This window comes from Oncorhynchus nerka, unplaced genomic scaffold, assembly GCF_034236695.1.
Source record: "Oncorhynchus nerka isolate Pitt River unplaced genomic scaffold, Oner_Uvic_2.0 unplaced_scaffold_998, whole genome shotgun sequence".
Lineage (NCBI taxonomy): Eukaryota > Metazoa > Chordata > Actinopteri > Salmoniformes > Salmonidae > Oncorhynchus > Oncorhynchus nerka.
The window spans coordinates 224,145-235,590 of record NW_027040300.1 but is presented as its reverse complement, the minus strand read 5'-3'; positions in this window follow the sequence as shown (position 1 = coordinate 235,590).

Below are 11,446 nucleotides of genomic sequence, written 5' to 3'. Positions count from 1 at the left end.
ATGTAATTATCTGGTATCAATAGTCTACTAGGGTGTTTCCATGTAATTATCTGGTATCAATAGTCTACTAGGGGTGTTTCCATGTAATTATCTGGTATCAATAGTCTACTAGGGGGTGTTTCCATGTAATTATCTGGTATCAATAGTCTACTAGGGGTGTTTCCATGTAATTATCTGGTATCAATAGTCTACTAGGGGTGTTTCCATGTAATTATCTGGTATCAATAGTCTACTAGGGGTGTTTCCATGTAATTATCTGGTATCAATAGTCTACTAGGGGTGTTTCCATGTAATTATCTGGTATCAATAGTCTACTAGGGGTGTTTCCATGTAATTATCTGGTATCAATAGTCTACTAGGGGGTGTTTCCATGTAATTATCTGGTATCAATAGTCTACTAGGGGTGTTTCCATGTAATTATCTGGTATCAATAGTCTACCATGTAATTATCTGGTATCAATAGTCTTAGGGGTGTTTCCATGTAATTATCTGGTATCAATAGTCTACTAGGGGTGTTTCCATGTAATTATCTGGTATCAATAGTCTAGGGGGTGTTCCATGTAATTATCTGGTATCAATAGTCTACTAGGGGTGTTTCCATGTAATTATCTGGTATCAATAGTCTACTAGGGGTGTTTCCATGTAATTATCTGGTATCAATAGTCTACTAGGGGTGTTTCCATGTAATTATCTGGTATCAATAGTCTACTAGGGTGTTTCCATGTAATTATCTGGTATCAATAGTCTACTAGGGGTGTTTCCATGTAATTATCTGGTATCAATAGTCTACTAGGGGTGTTTCCATGTAATTATCTGGTATCAATAGTCTACTAGGGGGTATCAATAGTCTACTAGGGGTGTTTCCATGTAATTATCTGGTATCAATAGTCTACTAGGGGGTGTTTCCATGTAATTATCTGGTATCAATAGTCTACTAGGGGGTGTCTCCATGTAATTATCTGGTATCAATAGTCTACTAGGGGGTGTTTCCATGTAATTATCTGGTATCAATAGTCTACTAGGGGTTGTTTCCATGTAATTATCTGGTATCAATAGTCTACTAGGGGGTGTTTCCATGTAATTATCTGGTATCAATAGTCTACTAGGGTGTTTCCATGTAATTATCTGGTATCAATAGTCTACTGGTGTTTCCATGTAATTATCTGGTATCAATAGTCTACTAGGGGGTGTTTCCATGTAATTATCTGGTATCAATAGTCTACTAGGGGTGTTTCCATGTAATTATCTGGTATCAATAGTCTACTAGGGGGTGTTTCCATGTAATTATCTGGTATCAATAGTCTACTAGGGGGTGTTTCCATGTAATTATCTGGTATCAATAGTCTACTAGGGGGTGTCTCCATGTAATTATCTGGTATCAATAGTCTACTAGGGTGTTTCCATGTAATTATCTGGTATCAATAGTCTACTAGGGGTGTTTCCATGTAATTATCTGGTATCAATAGTCTACTAGGGGTGTTTCCATGTAATTATCTGGTATCAATAGTCTACTAGGGGTGTTTCCATGTAATTATCTGGTATCAATAGTCTACTAGGGGTGTTTCCATGTAATTATCTGGTATCAATAGTCTACTAGGGGTGTTTCCATGTAATTATCTGGTATCAATAGTCTACTAGGGTGTTTCCATGTAATTATCTGGTATCAATAGTCTACTAGGGGTGTTTCCATGTAATTATCTGGTATCAATAGTCTACTAGGGTGTTTCCATGTAATTATCTGGTATCAATAGTCTACTAGGGGTGTTTCCATGTAATTATCTGGTATCAATAGTCTACTAGGGGTGTTTCCATGTAATTATCTGGTATCAATAGTCTACTAGGGGTGTCTCCATGTAATTATCTGGTATCAATAGTCTACTAGGGGTGTTTCCATGTAATTATCTGGTATCAATAGTCTACTAGGGGTGTTTCCATGTAATTATCTGGTATCAATAGTCTACTAGGGGTGTTTCCATGTAATTATCTGGTATCAATAGTCTACTAGGGGTGTCTCCATGTAATTATCAATAGTCTACTAGGGGTGTTTCCATGTAATTATCAATAATAGTCTACTAGGGGTGTTTCCATGTAATTATCTGGTATCAATAGTCTACTAGGGGTGTTTCCATGTAATTATCTGGGGTATCAATAGTCTACTAGGGGTGTTTCCATGTAATTATCTGGTATCAATAGTCTACTAGGGGGTGTCTCCATGTAATTATCTGGTATCAATAGTCTACTAGGGGGTGTCTCCATGTAATTATCTGGTATCAATAGTCTACTAGGGGGTGTTTCCATGTAATTATCTGGTATCAATAGTCTACTAGGGGGTGTTTCCATGTAATTATCTGGTATCAATAGTCTACTAGGGGGTGTTTCCATGTAATTATCTGGTATCAATAGTCTACTAGGGTGTTTCCATGTAATTATCTGGTATCAATAGTCTACTAGGGGTGTTTCCATGTAATTATCTGGTATCAATAGTCTACTAGGGGTGTTTCCATGTAATTATCTGGTATCAATAGTCTACTAGGGGTGTTTCCATGTAATTATCTGGTATCAATAGTCTACTAGGGTGTTTCAATAGTCTATTATCTGGTATCAATAGTCTACTAGGGGTGTTTCCATGTAATTATCTGGTATCAATAGTCTACTAGGGTGTCTCCATGTAATTATCTGGTATCAATAGTCTACTAGGGGTGTTTCCATGTAATTATCTGGTATCAATAGTCTACTAGGGGTGTCTCCATGTAATTATCTGGTATCAATAGTCTACTAGGGGTGTTTCCATGTAATTATCTGGTATCAATAGTCTACTAGGGGTGTCTCCATGTATTATCATCAATAGTCTACTAGGGGTGTTTCCATGTAATTATCTGGTATCAATAGTCTACTAGGGGTGTTTCCATGTAATTATCTGGTATCAATAGTCTACTAGGGGTGTTTCCATGTAATTATCTGGTATCAATAGTCTACTAGGGGTGTTTCCATGTAATTATCTGGTATCAATAGTCTACTAGGGGGTGTTTCCATGTAATTATCTGGTATCAATAGTCTACTAGGGGTGTTTCCATGTAATTATCTGGTATCAATAGTCTACTAGGGTGTGTTCCATGTAATTATCTGGTATCAATAGTCTACTAGGGGTGTCTCCATGTAATTATCTGGTATCAATAGTCTACTAGGGGTGTTTCCATGTAATTATCTGGTATCAATAGTCTACTAGGGGTGTTTCCATGTAATTATCTGGTATCAATAGTCTACTAGGGGTGTCTCCATGTAATTATCTGGTATCAATAGTCTACTAGGGGTGTTTCCATGTAATTATCTGGTATCAATAGTCTACTAGGGGTGTTTCCATGTAATTATCTGGTATCAATAGTCTACTAGGGGTGTTTCCATGTAATTATCTGGTATCAATAGTCTACTAGGGGTGTTTCCATGTAATTATCTGGTATCAATAGTCTACTAGGGGTGTTTCCATGTAATTATCTGGTATCAATAGTCTACTAGGGGTGTTTCCATGTAATTATCTGGTATCAATAGTCTACTAGGGGTGTTTCCATGTAATTATCTGGTATCAATAGTCTACTAGGGGTGTTTCCATGTAATTATCTGGTATCAATAGTCTACTAGGGGGTGTTTCCATGTAATTATCTGGTATCAATAGTCTACTAGGGGTGGGTGTTCCATGTAATTATCTGGTATCAATAGTCTACTAGGGGTGTTTCCATGTAATTATCTGGTATCAATAGTCTACTAGGGGTGTTTCCATGTAATTATCTGGTATCAATAGTCTACTAGGGGTGTTTCCATGTAATTATCTGGTATCAATAGTCTACTAGGGGTGTTTCCATGTAATTATCTGGTATCAATAGTCTACTAGGGGTGTTTCCATGTAATTATCTGGTATCAATAGTCTACTAGGGGTGTTTCCATGTAATTATCTGGTATCAATAGTCTACTAGGGGTGTTTCCATGTAATTATCTGGTATCAATAGTCTACTAGGGGTGTTTCCATGTAATTATCTGGTATCAATAGTCTACTAGGGGGTGTTTCCATGTAATTATCTGTCTACTAGGGGTGTTTCCATGTAAATATCTGGTATCAATAGTCTACTAGGGGTGTTTCCATGTAATTATCTGGTATCAATAGTCTACTAGGGGTGTCTCCATGTAATTATCTGGTATCAATAGTCTACTAGGGGGTGTCTCCATGTAATTATCTGGTATCAATAGTCTACTAGGGGGTGTTTCCATGTAATTATCTGGTATCAATAGTCTACTAGGGGGTGTCTCCATGTAATTATCTGGTATCAATAGTCTACTAGGGGGTGTTTCCATGTAATTATCTGGTATCAATAGTCTACTAGGGGTGTTTCCATGTAATTATCTGGTATCAATAGTCTACTAGGGGTGTTTCCATGTAATTATCTGGTATCAATAGTCTACTAGGGGTGTCTCCATGTAATTATCTGGTATCAATAGTCTACTAGGGGGTGTTTCCATGTAATTATCTGGTATCAATAGTCTACTAGGGTGTTTCCATGTAATTATCTGGTATCAATAGTCTACTAGGGGTGTTTCCATGTAATTATCTGGTATCAATAGTCTACTAGGGGTGTTTCCATGTAATTATCTGGTATCAATAGTCTACTAGGGGTGTTTCCATGTAATTATCTGGTATCAATAGTCTACTAGGGGTGTTTCCATGTAATTATCTGGTATCAATAGTCTACTAGGGGGTGTTTCCATGTAATTATCTGGTATCAATAGTCTACTAGGGGTGTTTCCATGTAATTATCTGGTATCAATAGTCTACTAGGGGTGTTTCCATGTAATTATCTGGTATCAATAGTCTACTAGGGGTGTTTCCATGTAATTATCTGGTATCAATAGTCTAATTATCTATCAATAGTCTACTAGGGTGTTTCCATGTAATTATCTGGTATCAATAGTCTACTAGGGGGTGTTTCCATGTAATTATCTGGTATCAATAGTCTACTAGGGGGTGTTTCCATGTAATTATCTGGTATCAATAGTCTACTAGGGGGTGTTTCCATGTAATTATCTGGTATCAATAGTCTACTAGGGGGTGTTTCCATGTAATTATCTGGTATCAATAGTCTACTAGGGGTGTTTCCATGTAATTATCTGGTATCAATAGTCTACTAGGGGTGTTTCCATGTAATTATCTGGTATCAATAGTCTACTAGTGGGTGTTTCCATGTAATTATCTGGTATCAATAGTCTACTAGGGGGTGTTTCCATGTAATTATCTGGTATAAATAGTCTACTAGGGGGTGTTTCCATGTAATTATCTGGTATCAATAGTCTACTAGGGGGTATCAATAGTCTACTAGGGGGTATCAATAGTCTACTAGGGGGTGTTTCCATGTAATTATCTGGTATCAATAGTCTACTAGGGGGTGTCTCCATGTAATTATCTGGTATCAATAGTCTACTAGGGGTGTTTCCATGTAATTATCTGGTATCAATAGTCTACTAGGGTGTTTCCATGTAATTATCTGGTATCAATAGTCTACTAGGGGTGTTTCCATGTAATTATCTGGTATCAATAGTCTACTAGGGGTGTTTCCATGTAATTATCTGGTATCAATAGTCTACTAGGGGGTGTTTCCATGTAATTATCTGGTATCAATAGTCTACTAGGGGGTGTTTCCATGTAATTATCTGGTATCAATAGTCTACTAGGGGGTGTCTCCATGTAATTATCTGGTATCAATAGTCTACTAGGGGGTGTTTCCATGTAATTATCTGGTATCAATAGTCTACTAGGGGGTGTTTCCATGTAATTATCTGGTATCAATAGTCTACTAGGGGTGTTTCCATGTAATTATCTGGTATCAATAGTCTACTAGGGGGTGTTTCCATGTAATTATCTGGTATCAATAGTCTACTAGGGGGTGTTTCCATGTAATTATCTGGTATCAATAGTCTACTAGGGGTGTTTCCATGTAATTATCTGGTATCAATAGTCTACTAGGGTGTTTCCATGTAATTATCTGGTATCAATAGTCTACTAGGGGTGTCTCCATGTAATTATCTGGTATCAATAGTCTACTAGGGGTGTTTCCATGTAATTATCTGGTATCAATAGTCTACTAGGGGGTGTTTCAATGTAATTATCTGGTATCAATAGTCTACTAGGGGGTGTTTCCATGTAATTATCTGGTATCAATAGTCTACTAGGGGGTGTTTCCATGTAATTATCTGGTATCAATAGTCTACTAGGGGGTATCAATAGTCTACTAGGGGGTATCAATAGTCTACTAGGGGTGTTTCCATGTAATTATCTGGTATCAATAGTCTACTAGGGGGTGTCTCCATGTAATTATCTGGTATCAATAGTCTACTAGGGGGTGTTTCCATGTAATTATCTGGTATCAATAGTCTACTAGGGGGTGTTTCCATGTAATTATCTGGTATCAATAGTCTACTAGGGGGTGTTTCCATGTAATTATCTGGTATCAATAGTCTACTAGGGGGTATCAATAGTCTACTAGGGGGTGTTTCCATGTAAATATCTGGTATCAATAGTCTACTAGGGGGTGTTTCCATGTAATTATCTGGTATCAATAGTCTACTAGGGGGTGTCTCCATGTAATTATCTGGTATCAATAGTCTACTAGGGGGTGTTTCCATGTAATTATCTGGTATCAATAGTCTACTAGGGGGTGTTTCCATGTAATTATCTGGTATCAATAGTCTACTAGGGGGTGTCTCCATGTAATTATCTGGTATCAATAGTCTACTAGGGGGTGTTTCCATGTAATTATCTGGTATCAATAGTCTACTAGGGGTGTTTCCATGTAATTATCTGGTATCAATAGTCTACTAGGGGTGTTTCCATGTAATTATCTGGTATCAATAGTCTACTAGGGGGTGTTTCCATGTAATTATCTGGTATCAATAGTCTACTAGGGGGTGTTTCCATGTAATTATCTGGTATCAATAGTCTACTAGGGGGTGTTTCCATGTAATTATCTGGTATCAATAGTCTACTAGGGGGTGTTTCCATGTAATTATCTGGTATCAATAGTCTACTAGGGGTGTTTCCATGTAATTATCTGGTATCAATAGTCTACTAGGGGTGTTTCATGTAATTATCTGGTATCAATAGTCTACTAGGGGTGTTTCCATGTAATTATCTGGTATCAATAGTCTACTAGGGGTGTCTCCATGTAATTATCTGGTATCAATAGTCTACTAGGGGTGTTTCCATGTAATTATCTGGTATCAATAGTCTACTAGGGGGTGTCTCCATGTAATTATCTGGTATCAATAGTCTACTAGGGGTGTTTCCATGTAATTATCTGGTATCAATAGTCTACTAGGGGTGTTTCCATGTAATTATCTGGTATCAATAGTCTACTAGGGGTGTTTCATGTAATTATCTGGTATCAATAGTCTACTAGGGGGTGTTTCCATGTAATTATCTGGTATCAATAGTCTACTAGGGTGTTTCCATGTAATTATCTGGTATCAATAGTCTACTAGGGGTGTTTTCCATGTAATTATCTGGTATCAATAGTCTACTAGGGGTGTTTCTCCATGTAATTATCTGGTATCAATAGTCTACTAGGGGTGTTTCATGTAATTATCTGGTATCAATAGTCTACTAGAGGGTGTTTCCATGTAATTATCTGGTATCAATAGTCTACTAGGGGTGTTTCCATGTAATTATCTGGTATCAATAGTCTACTAGGGGTGTTTCCATGTAATTATCTGTATCAATAGTCTACTAGGGGTGTTTCCATGTAATTATCTGGTATCAATAGTCTACTAGGGGGTATCATCTTGGTATAGTCTACTAGGGGGTGTTTCCATGTAATTATCTGGTATCAATAGTCTACTAGGGGGTGTTCCATGTAATTATCTGGTATCAATAGTCTACTAGGGGTGTCTTCCATGTAATTATCTGGTATCAATAGTCTACTAGGGGTGTTTCCATGTAATTATCTGGTATCAATAGTCTACTAGGGGTGTTTCCATGTAATTATCTGGTATCAATAGTCTACTAGGGGTGTTTCCATGTAATTATCTGGTATCAATAGTCTACTAGGGGTGTTTCCATGTAATTATCTGGTATCAATAGTCTACTAGGGGTGTTTCCATGTAATTATCTGGTATCAATAGTCTACTAGGGGTGTTTCCATGTAATTATCTGTATCAATAGTCTACTAGGGGTGTTTCCATGTAATTATCTGGTATCAATAGTCTACTAGGGGTGTCTCCATGTAATTATCTGGTATCAATAGTCTACTAGGGGTGTTTCCATGTAATTATCTGGTATCAATAGTCTACTAGGGGTGTGTTTCATGTAATTATCTGGTATCAATAGTCTACTAGGGGTGTTTCCATGTAATTATCTGGTATCAATAGTCTACTAGGGTGTTTCCATGTAATTATCTGGTATCAATAGTCTACTAGGGGTGTTTCCATGTAATTATCTGGTATCAATAGTCTACTAGGGGTGTTTCCATGTAATTATCTGTATCAATAGTCTACTAGGGGTGTTTCCATGTAATTATCTGGTATCAATAGTCTACTAGGGTGTTTCCATGTAATTATCTGGTATCAATAGTCTACTAGGGGTGTTTCCATGTAATTATCTGGTATCAATAGTCTACTAGGGGTGTTTCCATGTAATTATCTGGTATCAATAGTCTACTAGGGGTGTTTCCATGTAATTATCTGGTATCAATAGTCTACTAGGGGTGTTTCCATGTAATTATCTGGTATCAATAGTCTACTAGGGGTGTTTCCATGTAATTATCTGGTATCAATAGTCTAGGGGTGTTTCCATGTAATTATCTGGTATCAATAGTCTACTAGGGGTGTTTCCATGTAATTATCTGGTATCAATAGTCTACTAGGGGTGTTCCATGTAATTATCTGGTATCAATAGTCTACTAGGGGGTGTTTCCATGTAATTATCTGGTATCAATAGTCTACTAGGGGTGTTTCCATGTAATTATCTGGTATCAATAGTCTACTAGGGGTGTTTCCATGTAATTATCTGGTATCAATAGTCTACTAGGGGTGTTTCCATGTAATTATCTGGTATCAATAGTCTACTAGGGGTGTTTCCATGTAATTATCTGGTATCAATAGTCTACTAGGGGGTGTTTCCATGTAATTATCTGGTATCAATAGTCTACTAGGGGTGTCTCCATGTAATTATCTGGTATCAATAGTCTACTAGGGGTGTCTCCATGTAATTATCTGGTATCAATCTACTAGGGTGTTTCCATGTAATTATCTGGTATCAATAGTCTACTAGGGGTGTTTCCATGTAATTATCTGGTATCAATAGTCTACTAGGGGTGTTTCCATGTAATTATCTGGTATCAATAGTCTACTAGGGGTGTTTCCATGTAATTATCTGGTATCAATAGTCTACTAGGGGGTTTCCATGTAATTATCTGGTATCAATAGTCTACTAGGGGTGTTTTCCATGTAATTATCTGGTATCAATAGTCTACTAGGGGTGTTTCCATGTAATTATCTGGTATCAATAGTCTACTAGGGGTGTTTCCATGTAATTATCTGGTATCAATAGTCTACTAGGGGTGTTTCCATGTAATTATCTGGTATCAATAGTCTACTAGGGGTGTTTCCATGTAATTATCTGGTATCAATAGTCTACTAGGGGTGTCTCCATCAATCAGTCTACTAGGGGTGTTTCCATGTAAATATCTGGTATCAATAGTCTACTAGGGGTGTTTCCATGTAATTATCTGGTATCAATAGTCTACTAGGGGTGTCTCCATGTAATTATCTGGTATCAATAGTCTACTAGGGGTGTTTCCATGTAATTATCTGGTATCAATAGTCTACTAGGGGTGTTTCCATGTAATTATCTGGTATCAATAGTCTACTAGGGGTGTTTCCATGTAATTATCTGGTATCAATAGTCTACTAGGGGTGTTTCCATGTAATTATCTGGTATCAATAGTCTACTAGGGGTGTTTCCATGTAATTATCTGGTATCAATAGTCTACTAGGGGTGTTTCCATGTAATTATCTGGTATCAATAGTCTACTAGGGGGTGTTTCCATGTAATTATCTGGTATCAATAGTCTACTAGGGGTGTTTCCATGTAATTATCTGGTATCAATAGTCTACTAGGGGGTGTTTCCATGTAATTATCTGGTATCAATAGTCTACTAGGGGTGTTTCCATGTAATTATCTGGTATCAATAGTCTACTAGGGGGTGTTTCCATGTAATTATCTGGTATCAATAGTCTACTAGGGGGTGTTTCCATGTAATTATCTGGTATCAATAGTCTACTAGGGGTGTTTCCATGTAATTATCTGGTATCAATAGTCTACTAGGGGTGTTTCCATGTAATTATCTGGTATCAATAGTCTACTAGGGGTGTTTCCATGTAATTATCTGGTATCAATAGTCTACTAGGGGTGTCTCCATGTAATTATCTGGTATCAATAGTCTACTAGGGGTGTTTCCATGTAATTATCTGGTATCAATAGTCTACTAGGGGTGTTTCCATGTAATTATCTGGTATCAATAGTCTACTAGGGGTGTTTCCATGTAATTATCTGGTATCAATAGTCTACTAGGGGTGTTTCCATGTAATTATCTGGTATCAATAGTCTACTAGGGGTGTTTCCATGTAATTATCTGGTATCAATAGTCTACTAGGGGTGTTTCCATGTAATTATCTGGTATCAATAGTCTACTAGGGGTGTTTCCATGTAATTATCTGGTATCAATAGTCTACTAGGGGTGTGTCTCCATGTAATTATCTGGTATCAATAGTCTACTAGGGGTGTCTCCATGTAATTATCTGGTATCAATAGTCTACTAGGGGTGTTTCCATGTAATTATCTGGTATCAATAGTCTAGGGGGTGTTTCCATGTAATTATCTGGTATCAATAGTCTACTAGGGGTGTCTCCATGTAATTATCTGGTATCAATAGTCTACTAGGGGGTGTTTCCATGTAATTATCTGGTATCAATAGTCTACTAGGGGTGTTTCCATGTAATTATCTGGTATCAATAGTCTACTAGGGGGTGTTTCCATGTAATTATCTGGTATCAATAGTCTACTAGGGGGTGTTTCCATGTAATTATCTGGTATCAATAGTCTACTAGGGGGGTGTCTCCATGTAATTATCTGGTATCAATAGTCTACTAGGGGTGTTTCCATGTAATTATCTGGTATCAATAGTCTACTAGGGGTGTTTCCATGTAATTATCTGGTATCAATAGTCTACTAGGGGGTGTTTCCATGTAATTATCTGGTATCAATAGTCTACTAGGGGGTGGGTGTCTCCATGTAATTATCTGGTATCAATAGTCTACTAGGGGGTGTTTCCATGTAATTATCTGGTATCAATAGTCTACTAGGGGTGTTTCCATGTAATTATCTGGTATCAATAGTCTACTAGGGGTG